This window comes from Poromitra crassiceps, assembly GCF_964638095.1.
Source record: "Poromitra crassiceps genome assembly, chromosome: 10".
Taxonomy (NCBI): domain Eukaryota; kingdom Metazoa; phylum Chordata; class Actinopteri; order Beryciformes; family Melamphaidae; genus Poromitra; species Poromitra crassiceps.
This window is the reverse complement of record NC_139631.1, coordinates 4,944,795-4,952,115: the sequence shown is the minus strand read 5'-3', so window position 1 is coordinate 4,952,115 and position 7,321 is coordinate 4,944,795.

Genomic DNA, 7,321 nt, shown 5'->3' with positions numbered 1-7,321 from the left:
TTGCCCAACCCTGGCTTTAAATAGCAGGTGTGCTTCTGTTGTACATTAGAGATATAGACAGGACAGGGGGTGATGGGCAACTGAGATCCCACGCCAAATTCAATGATTTTACATTTTTAGTTTTTATATTCTAGTTGTCCTTTTCTGTGCTGAATCTTATTACTTTTTTAAAGGAGAATTTCATTTTTTTTAACCTGGACCCATCTCCTGGCAATAATTATGATTTGGCCACTCACCCAGCGATGTCCGCGGCATTTCTGGCCGTCCTAGCGTTGTTTTGAGATCAATAGCGTCCAAGTCAGTTGTAAAATGGAGCTGATTTGGGGCCAAGTGTGAGCCTGTCTTTCCTGCATCTAAATAGCTATTTTTATTCCCGTTTTCGCCACATATAATAATAATGTGATCCCTCAACATCCACCAGAGTGATATTTCGCCCCAGGCCAGTTCCTGGACTCTCACAGGGATCAAATTACCTCAAACGTGATCTCGGTTACCAAGTCTCGTGAAGTCCCGCGATACTTTCCTGCCGACTGGCCAACTACAGGTAGGACGCTTTGCGGTGGTGGTTTTAGCGTAACCTATGTGGGGTTTGGCATAACCTTCGTTATTTCGAATCCCACATAGGTTACGCCAAACCCCACATAGGTTACGCTAAAACTACCACTGCAAAGCGTGTACCTGTAGTTGGCCAGCCGGCAGGAAAGTATCGCGGGACTTCATGAGACTTGGTGACCGAGATCACGTATCAGGTGGCCAATTAGATTTCAGGGGTGGCATGCACATGCATGCACGCACGCACGCACGCAAGCACGCACGCACACACACACACACACACACACACACACACACACACACACACACACACACACACACACACACACACACACACACACACACAGTGCCAGAGAGAGGGGAGTGGGGGAGAAGGGTCTGACTTGCGCAAACATGCACTGCTTCAACACCTGGGAGTGATTTATCAGACTAAAAGTTCTCTGCTTATTTCATGTTTTTATTGGGGGTGGGGGGGCACATGGCGTGGGAATCAAATAGGCTACATTATACATGACATCCTTGCTCCTTTATGAATAAACATTGGAGAAAGCAAATTTGATGCATTTGATTTTGCATGAAATCTCATAAATCCCACTTAAGGGGTTAATATCTAAAAATGCTCAAGGGTGCTCACAGGGCACCCTCCTGTATTTTGAATAGGTACCCCCAATGTACAAGAATCAGCAGAGAAAAAAACTTTATCTGACGAAACAAGGTTCATCAAAAAACAGCCTTTGGCTCCCGGACTATAAATGTTGTTACGTGAAATTACATTAGATTAAAATGTAAATTTATAGACAATTTACATTCTAAATCAAAAATTACATTCTCAAAATAATAAAAACATGATTAGAACTTGTATTAAAAACTTGTATTAAAGTTAGATTTAGACTTGATTGAAAAAAACAGCTTCAACATTTTCAAAGGGAAAGACCTTTCTGACAGAAAGTGCATGCAACTCAAGGTGTGTAGCTGTCACAGGGTGATATGTGATTGACATGTGATTGTCGGGGACCCCCTTGTTTACTTATGATATTTCAATTTACGTCTTTGCATCAGAGGATCAAACGGGAAGTGGGAGTGGCTTATGTTAGTTTATTATGACGTGGCTTTTCCGCTGCGGGCCCCTCTCTCTGCCAGTGATTGAAGCTGAGCCACGGATTCTCTGGCGCCCCTATTCCCTAGTAGTTTTCCCTCCGTTCTCACGTGTGGGTGTCAGTGTGTGTGTGTGATACTTTTGTTTTAAGAAGCGTCTTATGAGCGGAGGCTGCCTGTATCTGGCCTCCACACCACCGACCGGGTTCTCCATAAAAGAGGCCACCTATAGCTGTCATCGCCCCGGCCTGTAGCAGGTGAGCTGCTCCCATTCATTTTGTGACTTCTTTTTTGATGTTTCTGTGCAAAGACGTTCTGTGTTGTTGTGGCAGGTTTGGATTGACTAGACACGAGCTTGATCCTATTTTGAGAGCCAGACCCGTCACAGTAGCCCTAACCCTACCCATAGACCAGATGTCATATTCAGATATGTTGAGGTCAGAGGTCAAGGGACCCCTTTGAAAATGGCCATGCCAATTTTTCCCCTCGCCAAAATGTAGCCTAACTTTGGAGCGTTATTTTGCCCCCTTCCCGACATGGTTGGTACCAATCGATTCCTTAGGTCTTCTAGTATGGTCTAAGAACCATAGGTGGATTATGACATGACGTGCGCCTGGGCCTGGAGCCCTGGATACATAAAGCCCCCCCCCTCCCCTCAATTAAGGCCTGAATAATAACTAAGACTCTGGGCCAGGTTTATCCATATATCGCATCGGGCGAGTTTCCGGGGGCACCAGCCAATTTGGTAAATGGTAAAATGGTAAAAGGACTGCATTTATATAGCGCCTTTATCCAAAGCGCTTTACAATGTGCCTACATTCACCCACCGAAGGTGGCCAGCTGTCAAGCAGGGTGCTGGCACAGCCATCGGGAGCAATTTGGGGTTCAGTGTCTTGCCCAAGGACACTTCGACATGCGAACTGGAGAAGCCGGGGATCGAACCAGCGACCTTCTGTTTGGTGGATGACACGCTCTACCTCCTGAGCCACAGCCACCCCAATTTGCCTTGTTGGGGGGGCACCACACAATCAAATCAATTCTTTATAAGCTTCGTCATATTTTCTTTATATATTAGGCCTACTCCACGGCCGAAATTAATCTTCAATACTAAATGAATATATACCTAATGAGAAAGAATCGTGATTGGTGTGTAGGTGCCCCCCTCCCCACCCTCTCCATCACATTTGAATGTAATGTATCTAGTTCAAGCATTTTGTGTGGTGAGAGAAAGCATGTTCACCAGAAGAACTGCTAGGAAAGGTAGGCTGAAAACTATACTTCCCCAAGTGTGCTCACCACAGTCAGGCGTTTCTTAACCCTGCCTGTTAACTGTGGGTGAGATACCTTCACAATTTAAAGATCTCTGTCTCTCACCCTTTCACATACTGTAGACTAAGGGTGAGAGATGGTTTGAACTGGACATGTGGTTTGTAATGCTTAACCATAATTATACAACCATAATAATGGATAGCCTATGGATTGCAATATATGGCCCATTCCTTTAAAACTGGGAGGGAAGGATTTCACGGGTGAGTGACGTCACAGCCGAGTTGTCGATGTTCCATTTATACAGTCGGCAAACCAGCCAGGGTTAGCTCTAGCTAGCCAGACTAGCCATCGTTAGCAATAACAGTTGATAACAAGGAATTTTGCGGGTATTTTGTGCATACAAAGACTGCAGCAACATGTCGACACAGATAGAAGTAAGCACGGTAAAGAATTTTGCTGTTAAATAGTAAAATTGCTCAGAGTGTCATCGTCCTCTTTCCCTGATCCTTCTGGTCGCTGTACCTGAGCTGATCGCATCCCGTTCTCTGAAGCTGTGTTTCGCTCATTTTTCAAGTCTCATCCATCCGCTGCCCTGTTCTGTTCCGGCCATCAAGCCATTCAGTCTCCCAGCGTCCGCTGTTCTGATCCTGCTAATCAAGCCATCGTAATCGCAGGTCCTGCTTGATCATCGTTCTCAGCATGTCCACGTCGAGGCAGGCGCAGTTCCACGACGAGGTCGGGGAATTCGGCTCCCACGATTAAATGCTATTCCAGCCGGGGACGGCGCGCAGCATGCTTCCCATCGTCAGCCCCGAGCGCAGGGGATGCCCGCGGAACGTGTCTCGGACATTCAGTTGAGCGGCAGGCCCGAGCGTAACGGCTCAGGTCGCATCTAGGCCGGTGATCGGCACGAGGGGATGGATGAATGGCCCAGAGGCAGGAGGCGCGTCACTGCGAAGGCCCGATGGAGGACCAGTCACCCGTGGACGTGAAAGGACCCGCGAGGAAAGTATCAGTATTTCAGTATTAAAATGGACGATTTACCGGCCCAGTAAAATCAGATGTTATCATCTCTTAAATACATAACATAGTGTCATATATTTTTAGCAATCAAAAAAGGAAAGGAGCTGGGCACAAGCAGCAATGCATTTATCATAGTGAATGAATGAACTCTTGACAATCTTTGTGAACTGGTTGTTATATCCTCGCCTATCCACCTTATTTCTAGCTGCCATGATGCCTGATGGGTGCTTCTTCCGCTTCCGCTGTAATAGACTGTTTTACAGTCTATGGTTTTAACTTGACAAAAAAAACGTCTATGAGGATTTTACAGCAGAGCCATTCTGCTCTACAGCCGTGTCGTTCGGGTGCTGGGATAACGTAATGCATTGTGGGTAGTCGGCTACTAACTGTGGCTTATGTTAGCGGCTAGCTAGCTATGTTACATGGCAGTAAAACGCCACCAAATTGATTTAACTTTTAACCATTTCGAGTAACACACATTTCGAGTTTCCATACGGACCTCCAGCGTTGGTTAGTTGTTTATAACGTGACTATATTTATAACTTACGGACTCCAGCTTCCGGTTTATAATTCGGGTCTGCAGCCAGAGCATAACAAAGGAAATGGCAAGCTGCAACAATGAGTCACGTTAGACCTTGTACCTGTCACGGGGTGACTGTGTGTGGGTGTGGGTCATCTCTCCTTCACTACACTCTGTATGAATGCACCCATCCAATTCCCTCCCTCACCTGGTGATTAGTGTGAATGTTTCCACCTGGGGTGATTGGCGCACCTGGGGTGAGCTGTGGGTTTTCCTGGGCACAAGCTGCCATATATACCGGTACATTGTTTGTTTAAATGATGAACAGTAAAAGTGTCCTGTAAGCCCATGTGGGCTGGGCTTCATTCGAAGCATGACACTTAAATAAAGAAAATCAATCAATCAATCAATCATATACAGGTGGAGAGTGGAGAGAAGCGAGAGCAAACCGGCAGAGCAAACTGGCATGAGCAAGTGACAGACTGGGCTGAGATGGCACAGAGGGACGGAGACAGGACAGCCAGGGCTACAAGTGGTACGAGAGCTGGTGACAAGGCGGTGCGTGGGACAGCTCTCCGGACCGGATTGGGGAAAAAGAGAGAGGACGCCCTGTGGGAATTGTGGAGGAGTGAAGTTCGCTTCACCCTCCTCCCAGTTAAGTACCTCTCTTTTACATACAGCCGTATATTATTGTCCAAGGCTACAGGATCAGTTGCTTGGGTCTTTAGCTTATAGGTTATTTGATTTGTTTTGTGTTATAGTTTGGCGTGCTGTGGCCATCTGATTTTGATTTGTTTTCCTCAAGTTGGCTTGTTTGTTAATTTAACAGTACTATTGACCCAATGCAAAAGACTGGCTGTGCCTTGGCCCCTCTAAAGCCACTGGCTGTGCGAATCCCCAGTAACTGCCGTTTTTCCTCCTAGGCGCCCCACAGCCTATTCGGGGGATCGAAAGAGCTGGGACGTCGGACATCTGCCACTGTTGGACTCTTAAAAAGACTTTTAGCCGGGACTCTTGTTATCCTTTTTAACTGTCAAAATAAATGCCTTTTGTGAACTTTCAACCTGTGTCTGTGTGCTGGCTTGGACAGAGTGCTCCCCAGTAAAGAGGAACAGTGAACGACTGAGGGGTTTCTCCCCCTGGTTACAATTGGCGTGGTCGGCAGGACTTTACTGGGTTGAGCAACTGTCCCCCAGCATGTCAGATGACGAGGCACCAACCCCAGGACAGCAGACGATGATGATGCCCTTTTTCATGGGAGGCCCGTGGGTCCCAAAATTCAGTGGTGCTGGGTCAGTAGGCACCAAGAGCAGTTACGCTATGCCTACGGGAAGGCGTCTGACAACCTGCAGAGAGCAGCAGAGAAGAACAAAAAACTGTACGACCGGACTGCACGAGAAGCCCCCCTTCTACCGGGCGAGCGAGTCCTGGTTCTGGACCAGAGGCGGCGAGAGAGGGGACAGAGGGGCAAACTCGGAGACAGGTGGGAGGAGCAGCCATACGTGGTGGTGAGTCGGACACACCCAGAGCGCCCGGTGTACCAGATCAGACCCGAGGGTAAGGAGGGCCCTGAGCGTTCCCTCCATCGCAACCTACTCCGGCCATGCCTCCACTACCCACCCAAGCACCAACTGTGGCCAAAGGCGACCAGCCGAATGAAGGGTGCTGGCCAGCATGGGGACTGATGGTTCCAGTTTTGGGTGGGGGACAAGAGGAACAAGATCCCCAGCCTGAGCCCAGACGGTCCCAAAGGTCTACTAGGGGAGCACTGCCACAGAGGTATCGGGAGGGGTGTTAGAACACGCACTGATTGGTGTCCTAGGGACTAGAACACATTAGGATGGGGGGAGTGTCACGGGGTGACTGTGTGTGGGTGTGGGTCATCTCTCCTTCACTACACTCTGTATGAATGCACCCATCCAATTCCCTCCCTCACCTGGTGATTAGTGTGAATGTTTCCACCTGGGGTGATTGGCGCACCTGGGGTGAGCTGTGGGTTTTCCTGGGCACAAGCTGCCATATATACAGGTGGAGAGTGGAGAGAAGCGAGAGCAAACCGGCAGAGCAAACCGGCATGAGCAAGTGACAGACTGGGCTGAGACGGCACAGAGGGACGGAGACAGGACAGCCAGGGCTACAAGTGGTACGAGAGCTGGTGACGAGGCGGTGCGTGGGACAGCTCTCCGGACCGGATTGGGGAAAAAGAGAGAGGACGCCCTGTGGGAATTGTGGAGGAGTGAAGTTCGCTTCACCCTCCTCCCAGTTAAGTACCAGGGGTTTCTCCCCCTGGTTACATACCCACTCTGATTATTTTTTACAGTGGGGCATTCAAAAATAAGGTGGATAGCTAAAGAAAGACGGCGGAGCTACATTAAATGTCTCTTCGCATCCAATAACGTGAAATGAAATAACTCGATAATATAATCTAAATTAAGAATCAGTTCCCTACCTGCATCTGAGAACGAAATCCCTTGCCATGCGGCATGTTGTGAGGGTTCTGTTTCTCGGAGACGATGCTCCAGTCATTCAGTCAAATAAACAGAAGCTGTGCTGCTCATTCAATATACTCATTAAATGGCAAACCAAATGAGGTCAGAGTAGCCTATGATTTGGATATTTAATTGTGCTGCGGGGCGATGCCCATCATTGGTATACGGCTCCACATATACTCTTATTCCATGGTAACAATGCTGCAAGTTAAAAATATCTGTTCAGGCTATCACTGCCCTTGTCACGTTACCTGTGCAGGTCATTAAAGCGCTGGCTATATAGGAGTCCAGGACTGCAGCGATCGCACCGTCGCCAGCAGAACCAGCATTTAGCGTCCACCAGGGCTCCCGCACCGGCAGCGACTATTGGTGT